At 27.6% G+C, this 17,783-nt stretch overlaps 1 protein-coding gene across 1 annotated transcript in view; it reads left to right on the forward strand.

The window, feature by feature from the left end:
* Window positions 1-542: 542 nt before the first annotated feature.
* Window positions 543-17,783, forward strand: part of LOC122512966 (octopamine receptor beta-2R-like) — a 557,896-nt gene continuing 540,655 nt past the window's right edge. The window contains exon 1 of the mRNA XM_043629166.1: window positions 543-768. The gene's annotated coding sequence lies outside the window, so the exon portion shown is untranslated. The remainder of the gene's footprint in view (window positions 769-17,783) is intronic.

Genomic DNA, 17,783 nt, shown 5'->3' on the forward strand with positions numbered 1-17,783 from the left:
TTTAATCTCTTCAAATTATTCACTTTTTTTATCAAACTTACCACTGTATTCTTGAACTCTTAAAATCTTTTGAGAATCCCTTGCTCAGGGATGGAAACTTTATTTTGATCTACGCTATCACTAAGGCCAACCTGCCGGACTTAAACTGCCCATATTTCCCAGTGTCAATCGATTTTATTGAAAAACAATTTAGTGGGTACCAAAGTATCAAAGAGCAATAATATCCCTTTTATGAGCATACAAAGGGTTGTTTGTTTAAATGTTTATAACATGTTTGGAGAAATTCATTTTGTGTGCTTTTAATTTTAAGTAATATATGTAATTTTAATTTAAGTATTATTTAAATTTGTATTTAACATTTGTTAAAAATTAAAATATTATATTCATGTCAGGAATAAATATATGGTTATAGATGAACAATCATATTTGTAAAAAAATTGTTAAACATTTTCTCGGGTAAAAGGAGAGAGAACTTGACACACTAAGGGGAAAGAAATGCAAATTGAGTAACAGCAAAGTGCATCCGTGCAGTGAGAACGAGCATTTTTAAATAGCACGGGTTTAGAATTTCTGAGACAAATTTTGACATAGAATTTCCTGTGAAGAAAAGTTAACATTTCAGTCACTTAGAAATTACAAATTTCTATGCGGACTAACTTTAATTAGAAAAAAATATGAAAATGCTGATGAGAAGCTGGTTTGAAGAAAAGGAACTTAACAAGAAAAGATTTTCAACATATTTCAAGTTGCACTTCATGTAATTACATGGTAAGCTTTAGTTCTTATTTTAAATTTTTCTTTTCTTTTTTTATTTAACATTTTAAAACTAGATGAATAGATTTTTAATTGAAATATATTTTGTTGTTGTCACGAGGAAAAAATTATTACACGTGTAAAAACTTTTTCTCCTGTATTTACACGTGCATTACACATGTCCAAATCTGCATGTGATTATATTTAATGAGGTTAGAAAAGGATAGGTATTTTACACTTATACTCACAGCATCCTTACCACTAACCTCGTAAGCTCCCTAAATCATTTAGTAATAATCAACATTAAACAATCTGCCCATCATATTCAATTTTTTTACATTTTACAAAATTTTACATTTCCCCTCTCGCAATGTCCATTTTTGTTCTTCAGGATGATCTTTTTTTTTTTAGTTCTACAAAGACATTCTTTAGCATATAGAAAACGTCGTATTATTAATAAAATAATATTTGTTTATTTAATGTTAACAGTACTTTCAACTCTGCTAGAAATACCAATGCGAGCTGCGTATGTGTTTCTTTAAATTAGAAAACTCAGAAATGCAAAAACCAAAAAGATTTAAGTTCAGTATATCAATTATATTTATTGTCCGAACTAGAATTGTTAATTTTTATGAAAAATAACAAAATGAGAGAATAACGCGTAACTTAAAATATTAATAATAATAGTATATTTTTTAACTAGACGTAATTAACAATTTTAAACACTATTTTCAAAACAAAAAAATAATTATTTTTGGCTACCTCTGTCCCAACGCTGTATTATGGTAGTTTTTAATTGATTTGAAGAGCTCAATAAACGATTAATTTAGAAAATGTTAACATTTATTATTAATAATTAAATTAACTTTTGAGGTTATTTTACATTTTTAGATAGTCTTTTTACAATTAATCTGAAATATAGTAAAAACATGATTCTTTTATTCGAAGTCTTGTTAAAATAATAAAAAAATTGAGTTTCTGTATTAAAGAGGAAAAGATTATTATATTAAAATATAATAATTCGTAATTTAGAACTAGAAGCATAATGTTGTTTAATGAAATATGTAAAATGGATGAGATGTAGGGTTGATACAATATTATTAAAAAAATATTAGTTAATTTGAAATAAGCTTTGCCAATATTTTAATTAAAATTTTGTTAAATTAATAAATAATATTTACAGTTTGTATAGATGTATATTTTAGACGATGGAATATTCTTTTGAATCAATAACACGTGCTTTTGTTATTATAAACGATGTATTCAAATACGTTCAAAAGCAGATGCAATAAAATTGACAGTAAAATTGTAGTCATACTTATTTAAATTAAAGATGTTAGGTATTGTCTTGTTGAAATGAATTTTTCAATAAGAAAGTATATTTCTACTATTTAATAGTATTTACATTTAATTTAAAAATATCATGCTATAAACTAAAAAAAATACTTTACGATAAAAATAAAGTCTAAAGAAGATTTATAAAATAATGCAATTAGGTTATTAAACATTTTTTGCAGTTGAATATTCGCTGTACCTACTTGAAAATTAATTATTTTCTCTCATAAGTGGTATTAATTTTATCATTTTTGTATATAAGGAATTTAAATCGCCATCATTTAAATGTATTATGATTGTATGTATGCATGTGTAATGTTAAACAGTGTGTTAAGTTTATATTGCGATAAATTGTTAGTTTAGGTCAAGTTGTGAGTTTCTATCTCATATTATAAGTTGTGAGTTAAACCACAAAAAAGTGTAGCTTAAAATAGGTATTAAAGAGCAAAGATATGTCTATTTCTTTAAACATTTTTTTTAGAAAAGCAATCTATGCACTATTATGTAGTTGATATTTTGGATTAGATACTACCAATTTGGTTCTTTAAGGTGTCAAATTACCAATTTGGGAACGCTTATTTTTTGTTAGACCCAATTTGTGGAAAGTCGTGATAAAGTTCCTAATAAGGTCCCCACTTGTGATTACAATAAAACTTGGTATACTTAGGTTCTTTGATTACGAAGATTACAGTGAAAATTGGCGCAAATTTGAATTTAAAAAGCATAAAATTGGTTTTCTGCGTTTAACTCTTAAAACAATATAGGGATGTCCATTACATAACAATATATGCTTCTTCTTTACGATCAGCAAAAAATTTTATTTCTCGTTAAGGAAGCAATAACAGTTTATCATACTTTAAAAATTTGTTTAGTATTCAATACAGTATTTACTAAATTAAAATAAAGAAGAAGTTTTAGAAAAATAATTAATTTTAATTAATTATGTTTAATTCTTAAATAATTTCTAATATGTACATTATCACATTTTCAAAGTCCAATCCATTCATTTTATACAAAGAATAAGACTTTATTATATAGTAATATAATCCTAAATGAAGAAAAAATAATTAAGTGAAAAGTGAATTTTTCAGCTTTATATTTGTAATTAATTCTCTTAATTTCCAATACAATATATACTTTATATATAGACCAATCGATTCGTTTTTTGGTCGCTGAATTCAAATCTTTGGTCAAAAATATAGTATATTTCGTAACGAGTGCGAGCAGTTGGCACTATTTACGAACGATATTTTTCATAACAAGGTGCAAAAAAGTGCCCTTTTTGCACCGCGTTATGAAAAAAAATTTATAATGGCGATCGAAAACTTTAAAGAGTTAACGAATATGGCTGAAAATGATTAAAATTAGGTACCTATACGAATGTAATATTAGCAATACTACATGATTTGTCATTTTACGAAGAATAAAATTTTCTTATATATTAATTTCAATATTTAACATAAATAGTACATTTTGTGGCAAGGGCGAAAAGTTGTCAATTCCTAACCCAGTTCGAATCTTGCTGCACGAGCAAAGCGAGGGCGGCAATCGTACGAGGTCAGAATTTCCAATTCCACCCGAGTTGCACACGATGTTTTTTGCTCAATTGTGCGATAAACAAGACGCATCCGGAAAGTAAATCAAAAAATGAATATGTAGAAAGTATTATTGAATGTATTTGAAATATTTTTATTAAGCCTAAGGCTAACAGTTATATTTTATAAATTGAACAATACACAGAAAACAATGTGTTAAATTTGTTGCATGTAGTTTTCAAGATGGTGTTACGTTTACACAATTCTGGTGTTATTTTGACGCCCATTCAAAATGCGTAATAATTTAACACACCCTAGTATTATTTAAGCACACTCTACTGTTATTTTAACAATAACGGTCGAAAAGTCAAGTTTGTCGCGCATGTTGGACAAAAATTTTTTTTTTGATAAAAGTAAAAAAATTTTATAAAGATTTAAAACATCCTTGTGTCCATCTTCTGATATTTATAATATAAGCATACGTATCAATTTTTACCTAAATTTTCATTTTCACAAAAAAAGAAAACCACATACATATATATATATATATATATATATATATATATATATATATATATATATAAAAACCACATATAACTACATATAAATAACATATAAATTAACCACATATGAGGCATTTTACGAGAAATGTCCTAAGTTGAAATTTCAACTTCTTGAAAAAAATTGAAACTCGATAAATTTGTTGTTCTATCAAGTAGAAATGTGACCCAATAAATATTTTTGATTTTTTCGAAAAATTGGAGGGGGTAGAGGGGGGTCAATTTGACCAATTTTGCCAACATCGGCTACTTTGTGAATTTTTTCTGAACATACTTGTAATGGGAAAAATTTTCAATTCTTTTCAAGAAGTTGAAATTTCAACTTAGGACATTTCACGTAAAATGCGTCATATATATATACATCTGGACAATTAATTCTGATCTCATATAACATTTTTCTATATATAGAGAAAAATTTGTTTAAACCATTTTTAAAAGATTTATAATTTGAAGGACTACAGAGCTTATTTTACGAGGAAAGAAAACGCAAAATTTAAATAAATGTTTCCATCTAAAGTAGTAGGTTTTAATAAAACAACAATAATGTTATGATCTATTCATTTTTTTAACATAGTTCTCCTGAAAAATGTAAGAAACCATAAAATTGTCGAAAACATGAATTCTAATATAAAAAAGTTATGATCAAATAAAATCAATAACATTATTGTAAATTGGGTCGCTGATTAGAAAAATCATAGTGAAAATTATTAACTCGAGCTCAATTTCAGAGTATAAGCCATAAAAATCCATAAGAATTTTTGTTTATATTGTATGTATCTTCGAAAAAATAAGAGAAGACAAAAAAATCATTTAGATGAAACTGTTGAAAATTCAAAAAGAAGTGCACATGTGTATATAACAAGGAATTTGCTTAAAAATGTAAATAATGTCAAATTTATGATTGTTTATAAGAAAATATTTTTCATTATTTAAATGTTAAGTGTTTAATTTTCAATATAAGTTTAGACTAAAATCGCTTTTTTATAATTTTTACTATTATTTAAAAAATTATGGCCATCTCCCCTCAATTTATCCTATAATAAGTGAAATATCCACACTTCGTATAAACATTTTTATCAAATTTTTGTAAAATTGGTAAAATTGGCGCTTTATTCGGCACTCGAGCGTAAATTCATGCGCACTTTGTTAAAACACATGTGACCATTATTTACTGTTTTGTGGAATATATTACTTCTGACAGTTCCATTGTACATTGTCTTTTCTCTCCTGAATTGTGAATAAAATCGTTTATTTTTTTGTCAGCTACACACATCTTTATAAAAGTTTATATTTCTATGAAACTATGAAATGTATTAAAAAATTGATTTTCTTTCCTGTGCTGTTACAATTTCTCTCCATAATAATCGAAAACTGACAAATTCAGTTTCCATGACTCTTAAACGAATTTTGAATTGTTTGCAGAAAATAATTTACTTTAAAATGTGAGGAAAATATAATTTTCTCATAGGAATTATTTGAAATTGCAAATTTAAATTTAATAATTCGGATATTATGATTTGATTTTTTTTTCTTCGCATAGGTATATAAAAGTGTGGAGTAGAATTTAATTTTTGTGAAATGCTTTTAAAATTGATTGAGGCGTATTCAATTTTAGGGAAAAGTTACATTTCATGGTCGAATGGCTATCACGAATGAAATGAGGTCGTATGAGTCTGCTGCTCTTGAAAGGGAGTGAGAATTCAATTGGTCTCTGTCCTTTTCTAGTTCACATCGACTATTGATAAACCTTTCTATAGATGAAATAAAGTTGATTCAAGTTCCGCACTAATTTATGTGGGACGTTTATATATATACGTATATATAAATCTATATATTCACGCCAACACATGCAAATGGTTTATATGTATGTTCTTACATGCAAAAATGAAATTACATAAAGAGAGGATGGGGTCTAGAAGAAATTCAATCGAAATTTTATTGAGAAAGTACACACACTTCTTTATTTGTGCGCATAATATTTTGCTTCTTCAAAAGCTATTTTCGCTTCTTCAGGAAATTATGCTTAACTAGCCTTTGATGAAAGTGTCGCGAGCTTGTAAATTGTGCGCTGCTTTTGTAAAAACATTACGTCCTTGTGTGCTGCTTTTCTCAATGTGTGTTTAATTTTGTACATTTTACTTTTAATCTTCTAAAAATGTTTCTTAAAAACTTTCAGTTTTCAAGTTTATGATAATATACCTTTTTTTACTGTAAATTATGACAAGTAGTATTTTCCCGCCTTGTACATTTAACAAAAGCAAGCAAAAAAAGCAACCTTAATTAATTCTTGCTTACTTAAGTTTGTTTGTAGGTTACTACACGTTTAGGAGTACATAGGTCCTGAAAATCAATTAGAAGGCAGATCGACGTTGATGCTCGCACTTTACTTAGGTTGATTGTAGACATAAGGTTTACAGTGTTTTATTAAGTAAGAGATTTAAGCTGTTCACAGGTATACAAACACTTGTTCTTATTCCCCAATTTTTATTGAGAAAAGAGATTACATATTGAAAATAGATACCCGTCAGTTGAAAATTTTAAGTCGTTATACTAATTAACTTTAATTAAAAATTCAATGATGATTCTAAGTGACCAATCTTATTCTGAAATTTCGAAATTATTCCAAAAAAGTAAATCTATTATTCAATATATTATAAAAAATAAGAAATTAAATGGTTCTTTGTTAAATAAGCCTAGAAGTGGACGTCCGCGAAAATGAACTGTTCGTAAATAATCTGCAATAGTCAGAGAAATTAAGAAGAGTTTAACAACTAGTAGCCCCAATCTTGACACAAAGGTGGAAAATTGTTTTCTAAAAAAGTAAGTGCAGAAACATGCCGAAGAATTTTTAGAAAAATGATTTCAACGTTCGCATTGCGACATCTGTCGAGTTTACTATGATTCAGAGACTATAACGTTGTTTCTGTAATTTAGAGAGGAGGTTTCCCTTATATTTACAAACGTTTTCAAAAAGACGTACTACTTTCTATCTAAATGTCTGAAGTACTTTCGTAATCAAATAACCAACTTTATGAAGTTCTTACTATTAACAACTTCATAAAGACAATATCTATTATTGTCAGTCAGTTTCTATCCCAGTTAAAAACAGTTGTCTAGAGCAATGAAGTTGGTAGTTATATATTTGTTATGTTTTATTATTTGAAAAGAAATTCTGGGACTGTCTCCGCAAAATTATTACTACGCTGGATTGATAAAGTATCTAATGAAAGAATCAAAATTGCATCAGGTTGTATTTATTCTTGACGGTTTTACTAACTTTACGGATCCCATAATGAATAATCTAATGATAACAGTAAATTCAAATTTTCCATCTTTGAGCATCGGCTGCAGAGAAATGACATGGCAACTTAGTGAATCTTACTTGAAGTTAATGAAACGTCCCAGAAGTTCAACACTGTTTATCATAGAGTATAACTCTTTTTTAAATTTGACACGTTTTTCAAAAGCATGAATTACTATATTCTTCATCGAAACCAAGAGTTTTAGTTATCATATCTACTCCTTCAAAAACTAAAAACGTACCTTCAAATATATTAAATCATTGTTTGAAATATAAGTATTTGGGTTGTAGTTTATTGACATACAAACCTTTCTTCACTGATACCAACAGTACTATGGTAATACCTTTATTACATTAAATAAATCCTTTCAATCGAACAATGAGGACTCAAGAAGCATCATATGAGAGTGAATGGTTTCCAAATAAGAAACTCGATTTGCATTGATATAAATTGTATTTCACTTGCTTATTTGACTATAAATTAAATATATCAATAGAAATTGTTAAAATTTTAAGGTGAAAGATAAATTTTTATTACAAAGTTAAATGTCTACTAACCAAGAACCTAATAGTTGGTTGGAGAAAATAGTTTTTGGATCACTGCTAATTAAATGCATTGAATATTAAGGTTACTTCTACTCAATAATTCTTGACATCAGCTTATATTATATAACCTCAAATGATTACGAAGGAAAAACTATTTCCTGTATTATTTTCTGTATTAGTAATTGAATATTCTCTTTCTATTGTCGCTTTTCTCCTTGAAATACTAATAGCAAAGATTAGAAGCAGATATACGCCCAAGCCAAGATTTCAATGCACTTTAACACTTTTCTTTTAATCCTAAACATGATTCTGATAATAAATACAATGCCTAATATTCTTCTTAATTGCAGATCTTTTCATCAAGAAAGTAGAGAATATCTACTGCTAATTTGATTAACAAAACGACAAACAATTTTAAAAAATTGAAACACTTAAGGAATTGTGCCTGCACTAAAATTTATCTACAATGATACCTAATTTATTGAATCTAAATTAGCAAGAGCCTTAAAAAAATATTTAGTGAAAGGCTTGCCTTGACCACGTGTTTGCACAGACGCAAATATATGCGCGCGGAGAATATATTTGTTTATGCTCACGGAGAATAAATTTTAGTCTCCCGTGTACACAGCCTCTTTAGCTAACATGTAAGCAAAATGTCACCAATATCAACTAAAAATAACCATGTAAACCCAAGCTTGTCCTCAATCAGTTCGATTAAAAATATAACCATTGAACTATTGAATTCAACTCTCGAAAGCATTCGTCCTCTACCTAAGACACCACTATGAAAGTAATTACGACAAGATCGTGAAAAAAGAATCACTGAGATCCTAACAAGTTTACCAATGATGATAACATTGCGTGAAGAGCAGTAGTCTGCAAAATCGAAAAATGCAGCAAAAGAATTGAAAACCGATTTAAAAGTACCAAAGAAAACTAAATCATTAATAAAGAAAAAGATACAAATGTCGGAGAAGAGAAACACGCGCATTTTAATGCTAGTGAAAAAGGGCTAAAATAGACATAATTTAACAATAATAAATTATACTAAAGACGGAAATAAGGCGAATGTTAAAATTTACAAAATAAAACTGTCAGGGTTACGTTAAATTCTCGAAACAATCAAGTAACAGGATTTACCCCGAGGGGTGACCGTCTTTACCATGGAATTTAAAACAATGATTTGGAATTATTGAACCTATAGTGAAATTTCCAAAAGGTAGAAATTAAAAGATTATTAGAAGGTTTTCGCTGGCCAAATTGTGAAAATGCCTTTGAGTCTCATTTTCGAACAAGAATCATCGTCAACCTTGTACACATAGATGTGAAAGCACTTTTAGATAAAGCTTGTATACTTTATGAGGAACATATTCCAAATATATTAAATAAACATGAAGTATTAAAAGATTATGCTGTACGGTCTGCTAAATTTAGCAAAGTTACCAATGATCAGGAGAGAACTGAACCCAAGTATTTCAATGTAAGAAGTAAAGTAATTTTCATAACAACAATTTTAAATGTTCGGTACACAGAACGCTAAGGAACCGATTTTGTTACAAATGGAGGAGATTCAAGACTAGAAATCGTAGTGGACCTTACATTTAATAACAAAATTGGAAATTAATTTAATAAATACAATGCAATACGCTTGTCAAACTTTCATAAATTTGCCATATAAATAAAAATAAAGTTTACTTACATCTATATTAAAAATAAGGTCAAAGTGCTTTATGTGGGCAGTTTTATCAGCTCTTCACAAAAAAGATCATCTGCATCATGTTTTTCATTATTATCAGTATCAAAGTCAATTCAATTTTGTAGGAATCAAGCTTTATTTTAACTTAAAGGATATTTCAAAATTCGAAAAACAAAATATTTCCATCAATCTGTCTGGTCTTCGTTTAAAAAATAAAAACTTAATCACAGTTTCATTGCATTGTACTATAAAAAGAAAGAAAAGCATATAAATTTATTAAGAGTTAAAAATAATTATGAAAATAAGATTTATAGTGATAATGACAAAGTTTTATTATATATATAATTTTAAAAATTTTGTAAATAAAGAAAAAGACACATTTGTGATTTACGCTGATTATAAATACCTCTTAAAACTCATTAGAGATAAAAAAAACAACTTACAATACAATAATTGTTACTACAGTAACTTTTAGTTAGTGGACGAGTACTAATAGGTATTTATTTCGATATTTATTTAATTTATACTAGGTTTTAAATTTTTTCTTTGGCGGGCATGACATTTCGTATCTTTTTACTTTAAATGGAAATATTCTTTTGCAAAAATTAAAATGATAATTTGATTTTGCTAATAAAATTGTTCAAATTCTTATACTACTATTAGAAATTGTCATACGGTCCTCTTTGATCACTGAAAAAAATCATTTACCTTTTATAGTATATATGTTAAAGTGTTTTCTTTGTAAAATAATAATAAATTAGAAAATTCTGCAACCAATCATTTAAATAAAATATACCTAAAATAGTTAATTTTGCAATGTTTTCTTAAAATTAACATCCGGAAGTAATTAGCAATTGTTTACTCTCTTTTGCTTAATTTACAAGTACTAATGTATAAAATACAAAATATTATAGCCTCTTATTTTTTTATAGGAGTGACATGTCCGAGATATCAGAAAACAGTGAACAGTTTTTTTTAAAACTTCCAAAAACAATTTACTCTTTTCCTAAAGCACGATTTTCTTGCTAAAACTTAAGCTAAATATTTTGATGAAAAAAAACTCTGCTCAAAATGGTGAATTTATTATAAGTTTAGATTTCTCTGAGAACTACACCTTCCATATTCAAAATGCTGTCCAGGCTCACCATTGGACTAACAGCCAAGCCAATGTGCAATGTGCATCCATACGTGATTTACTATCGTGAAAATGATGAATTAAAACATTTGAATTACGTTATAATCTTCGAAAAACTCGCGCATGATACGAAAACCGTTTACTTATTTAACCCCTTGGCTGTCAACGAGATTTCCACTGTTTGGGCCAAAAGTGTGTTGTAAAAATTTTTAATGGATTTTTATAAAACTTGGTACCTTAAGGTTTCTGGGGTCGCTGATTACGAATCTGAAATCAGTTTTTCAAAATTCAAAATATCTGGTTCAATATGGCGGAAATTTTTTAAAAATTTATTGAATTTGTTTGAAACTGGTTAATCTGACATCAGTATAATTTTTAGTGAAATCAAATTTCGATAAATACCCTGAAAAACTAATGTTAGATTCGTAATCAGCGACCCTTTAAACCTCCAAATAACAAGATTCAAGCAAATTCGACGAATTTTGAAAAAATTTCCGCCATTTTGGATCCGACATTTTGAATTTCTAAAAACTGATGTCAGATTCGTAATCAGCGACCCCAAAAAAAAATTTATTAATTCCATAAGTCTAATGCGCCGCGCACATCGTCTCATCGCTGCTCACAGTGATATGGTGGATGGCGCGCGTTACAATATAAAATTCATTATTTACATTCCAAATTGAAAATACCAAATTTTTTTTTTGGACTTCAATAGCAATAATAGACTACTGAGTACACTTTCTATGAGATTCATTGCAATTGGAGGGGTAGAACACATAAATAATTCAAATTGTTTATAAAATTGTTATTAAAAAATAGAATTTTTAATAATTTACAATCTTGCAAATATTTTTTTTTTAAAGAGCGAACAATTTTATGTAATCAGTGTAAATTTCAATAATATATTCTAAACGGCTTTTAAGTTATAAATTTTTTTTAAAATGTAATATTTTGTTAATGCAAAAAACAATAACAAAAATTTGAAAATTCAAAAAAAAACGATTAAAAGTTGTTTTTTCTTTTGTTGTGAACTATAGATTTTCATAAAAGTTTTAACATTTTAGAAAATCAATGAAATTTTTTTAACGCAGTTGAGCTGGTCTGACCAAATATTATTACATCTGTGAAGAACAAATTTCTTATCTTGAAAAGAAAGTTCCAGATAATTCTTACTTAATAACAGGTAAAAACCGATGATCTGCAAATGAAAAATGTAATTTAAATTTTAAAAAAAATTACGACTTATATCTCTCATATTTCACAATTGAAGTGAATATGCTAATCATTTTATAATTCAAGATATTTTTTTAGAATTTTGAAAGAAATTTTGGTCCTTTACTATTATATAAAGAAGAATATATTCTTTATTCATTTACGAAGCATGTAATAGGAACTGAAGAAAATTTCGATTTATTGACTTTTTTACATTTATGGCATCATCATTGGAAAATTACCATCATACCTTACAGAATATAAAACTGTCAAACAAGCTTTTTTAACTTCACTTTAAAGAAAGTAGATACACTTACGCAGAAAGTTATACGGTATGAATATTTAGATTTTTAAGATTAAATAAAAATACAATAATCCCAAGATAGGATTTATGTTTTTATTAATAAATTATAGCCTGTAAACTTATACCATCAAAATTGTTTTTTTTGTACGTATCATTGATCGAATTTACATTATCTACTCATTTTCAAATTCTAATCATAATTTTTTTTTTAATAAAAAAATGATAATTTTAGAAAAAAGTGGTTATCAGCATTAAACATTTTCTTAAAAATTATTTTATTTATTATAGTGCAATATTATAAAATATGTGTTTTCTTGCAAAGTAGTGGAATGAAGATCATTTTAAAAATTGTAACACATTTAACTTCATTACTTTATTCATTTCAAAATTGAAAAGTTTTTCAAACTGGATTCATGTAACTTGTGGAAACTTTTGCAAATGAAGGTCTAACAAACTTTGAATGCATTCAATTTCTACACTTTTAGTACCATCATATCTCCCTTTGACTTCCAACTCGAAAACTTTTCAAATTGCAAACACTTTTTGAAATTCAACCGCAGGTATATAGAAGCACTGTGTAAAGACAAGTGTTAGAAAAAAATTTGTGAAATTTAAAATATATGAAGACATTGAAATTAATAATTTATAACTGTATCTAATTTTGCCTTTTATCCAATATAACCAAATTCCAAATGCCTTTTGTCCCATATTTCTAATTTTGCTTTTTATCCCATACTTTCAATTGTGTCTTTTATCCACTATAGTTTTTGACCTTGGTATCACTTTTACTTTGCGCTTCTCATTTAAAGAACATTTGAATAATATTATTAAATGTTCGCTATCTTATAGAATTTCTATCAATAATTTAGAGGTCGTTTTATGAAGATGATATTGATGGAATTGAGAAAGTATATATTTTAAAGATTTGCAGCAAAAACAAGCAGGTTTATTTTTGTTAATCTTTTATTTTTATTCAAAGTTATTAATTTGGTTATAGATTGTCCCGAATCTGCGCTCCTTCTAGACAGCTTGAAAACTATTCTCTATTCTTACTTACAACTTGGAGAACTAATGACAAAAATAATTTTTTATGCAACACAATACTCACAAAAAAATGTTTAAAATTTTTAATAGTCAATATAAATATTAATTATATATTTTGCTTTAAATATATTTTATATTTTTACTTTTATAGAATTTGGCTAAAAACTAATAATAATAAAAATAGTCTGGTATAATTTAATACAAATACTAATTACTCTATTAATTTTAGGAATTCTTCATAATTAAAAATATTTAAATAGAATGTAAATCAAAATAATTATGAAAAAAGGGCGAAGTTTTAATAATGATTATTTATATAATTAAAATCTTTTAAAAATAAGAATAAGGGGGTTGGCGTGTGAAGCGCGCAGAGGGGCGTAGCCCCCTAGTATGTTTATGTATATGTATGTGTACAATATATATAATATCATATGTAGAATATGAGAAAATAAGCTTTACCAAAAGCTATTATAATTCATCAGACGTAGCGTTGGTTATAAAGTGAGAAAAAAGACAATTTTCCGTGTTCTTCTGGCAAATCGACGGCATTCTTTGCATTCCTCAATTCAAAACATAATCGTTCAACGGAATTTCTTTTATCGTTTTTTCTGAATAAATAAGAGACAAAAATTATAATATTTTTTAAGCAAAATAATAAATGATAAAATATTTTATATATGTATATGCTGAAAAATACAAACCCAGTTGACACAAATAACATGCATATAACACAATTATGTAACAATTCTGTGGAAATGTCTGCTTATACGTGTAACCTGTTACTGGTACATAATTGTTCTAAAACAGTTATGTACCAGTAACAGGGTATACGTATAAGCTGACATTTTCATAGAATTGTTATATAAGTGTTACTTTATATACTTATATACTATATTACTTTTTTATTTTGATTTTGTGATGATGGTGTCTTTTTTAATTCCTTTTATTAATTTACTTGACAGAATATATAGTTGATTCTAAAAATGTGTTACGTGTATAACTTTATTAAAAACTTCTATTATGGTCGAAAAGCACTCTGATTATTGCCATTTTCACTGTATGGAATGATTAATTTGGTAAAAACAGTTTTAATAAAGGAAAAAATAGAAATTACATTAAAAAAGAATCACAAAACGGAAAAGGAATGCATCATTTACTTCCATAATTGATAATATGTGCATACTTTCGTGATATATTTTAATATATATATTTGTGGTTGAAATGAAAACCACATTAATTATCGCTCTTTTTGATTCTGAAGAATCTCTCATTAATTAGCTGAGGCTATTCAATAAATTTTCAATGAAAAATTTTTATCTGGCAGAACTATGTATATACATATATATAATACTATCTGGGTTGGGGAGTTTTGAAGTACATTCATTTTCAAATTGATGCTAGAGAAGTGAATGGCTCATTCGGAAATTTAAATTTCACCATGGAAAAATATACTTCTTTTTTAATTAAGAAAATTTATTTTTTATGACAATATTGTTGTAATACATATATAATTTTTTTAATTAACATTTAAAACATCTTTTTTGTATAAAATGTAATTATTTTTTACAAATCATCATGCATTTCTTCATCCCAAAAAGATAAGAATATTTTCCCGAAGTATTGAAATTTTTACAAAGGTCAAAAATACATTAGACGAAATAAAGACGCATGATTATTCCACAAATGTCATTTTAACGAATTACATTTATCCGAACTGTTATTTTAACGAAATGTCGATTTGCAAAAGTGACATTTCGTTAAAATAACAGTTCGGATAATTGCAATTTGATAAAATGACAGTTCGGTCAAATGACATTTGGGGAATAATCATGCGCTTCGGCGAAATAAAATGGTTTGACCCGTTATCATCCCGGTATTACAGCAATGTCGCACCATTACTGGTACACAGTACTACGCCAACACTACACAGTACTGACCCGCTGCCGCGATAGTTGTCGATTTTTCATTGGAATCGACCCCCTTATTATATGAATGCAACATCCATATGTGAGGTTGTTGTCAATAATCTAAAAATCGTCGACGAATATACATGAACGTCACTGTAACTGTAACGTGGCTTTGAGTAGAAAATCAGATATGCTTGATTCTTGATAAACGTATCAGTTCCTGTTTTCTCATATTTCCTCGAAACTTGAATTAATCACAATGTCCGCAATGTGGAACAGGTAATCGTTTGCATACATTCGAATTGTTTATTATTATCATTGATAGAATGTCCGTCTATATTTGAAAGTTTTTTAACCAAAAGATTAGTTTTAATCTCTCTTCATTAATTGAAATTATTCCTCTATAATTAAGACAAATTTACACTAGAAAGAAGATTTTTAAGTTGTTTTTTGTTTTTCTCAATGCAGCTACAAACAGTTAAAAAATGACATTTCACAGAAAATATAAAAGGGAAAAACCCTTTAAATTAGAATGGAAAACTTTAGTGTCCATATGTTAGACGAAAAAATTCTGCATAAAAGAACAGGAATCCTCTAAAATTGAAAACAGTTTTTTTCGGTGTTTGATTATAAAACTTTTATACATTAATTAATTCTAGACAAATCTCTTTTAATTTTCTCAGAAATAGTTGTAAACACAAAATGTCTGCACGAAGAACAGGTAGTAATAAAATGTTAAAGTTATTCCGTTTCCAAATTATAAAAAGGGCAGACGGCACAAAGAAGAAAAAAGAAGTTTTTTCTATCAAGAATGATTCATGATTATTAATGTGTCTTATTTGTGCATAACTTTTTTAAAGAACATTGATATGAGAGCAATAAGGAAGTACTTCTAATTCCATAACATCACAAAAAACAGTTGATTCGCAGGTTCAAAAAAAACATTCAGCTAGGTTATTTAGTTGAACTTGCTCGTTAAATTAAACTTAGCTAATTTTATCCAATTCTCTAAACATAGTTTTGGCTTACAAGTGCAGATCGAGATCGACGAATTCAAAATCGGTCGTCGAAAATACGAAAGAGGTCGAGTAGTGGAAGGCTCATGGATACTCCGAATGATTCAGAGAGGACACCCTTCTAACTATCGGTTAGAAATCTGTCCTGACAACAAAAGAGACAAAAACACGTAAATTGAATTAATCAAAAAACGTAGTTGTCGGGACAGAAATACATACCGATTGTTGAAAAGGCTACATTAACTTAGAGAAGTGTGGCTATGTTCACAAAACAGTGAATCATTCCGAGGAATTCGTGAACTCCACTACTGAAGCTCACACTCAAAACGTCAAATCTTCTTGGAGATGGATGCGAAGATGCCTTTCCAGAGGAGGCGTTCGCAAGAGTAACCTGGCAGATCATATCTGTGAATTTTTGTGGCGTCGAAGGGTTCTTAAGTTATATATTAACCCTTTCTTGCAATTAATAGCAGATATTAAAATTTGCTACCCCGGTCACAAAAATTAAGAGTCAAAAAAGCAATCGGCCTTTTTCATGGCCACGAAACAACTTAAACTTGAAAAAATAAAAGCAATCGGGCTTTTCATGGCCACAATCATTATCATGATCATTATCATCACCATATTCGTATTAAGCATATCAAATATCATAAGTTAAAATCAATAAAATAAACATCACGTCAATAAAATCAAATAAATAAACAAAAAACTGCTGCCAAGTTAAAAAAAATGTACGAGGGGTAAAAAGATGCGTCTAGAAAAGCTCTATATAATTAAAGAAAAACATTTATAGGTGTTGTAACATTTTTTTTAAGTTATGAGCAAAAACGATTCTCATTCTATATCGCACGTGAGACCTATAATTGAAAAAAATGTATCCCTAAAGCTCTTCATAATGTTGAAATATATATCAAAATTTAAAAATCATTAACATGTTAGGTAAAAGTGATTAGTCGAACTGACTGAGTCGATAACAATTTTCGCAGTATCATTCTGTCAGAAGCTACAATTCTATACGTTGGCGCTGCGACACCTGACATTTTACGAGTGAAAAAGTTTATAAAACTTGATAGGGTAATTCCGGGTGAAATGAAACACAAAGAAAGATGGAATACTTGCTCTATCTCTGAAAATACTTTACTAACTGTAATTTTAGTTTTGTAAGCAAATATCTAACAATAAATGAACAAAATATAACGTATAACATATTAATTGAAAAATTGTTATTTGTCTTTGTTTAAAAAAATAATCGTCAAAAGGCCATGAATTTTTAAGTTGCAATTCTGTTTGTGAATAATGTTTTTAATTTGGGTAATTTTATTTGACTTCACATGAAATTTACAAAATTTGGGTAATTAATTTTTATTTGTCACCTATCAAATATGATTAATATATCTTATATTAGAAATAATAAAAGGGTAAAATTTCTTGGTAGGCTT

Source organism: Leptopilina heterotoma, unplaced genomic scaffold, assembly GCF_015476425.1.
Source record: "Leptopilina heterotoma isolate Lh14 unplaced genomic scaffold, ASM1547642v1 Lhet_130, whole genome shotgun sequence".
NCBI classification, from domain to species: domain Eukaryota; kingdom Metazoa; phylum Arthropoda; class Insecta; order Hymenoptera; family Figitidae; genus Leptopilina; species Leptopilina heterotoma.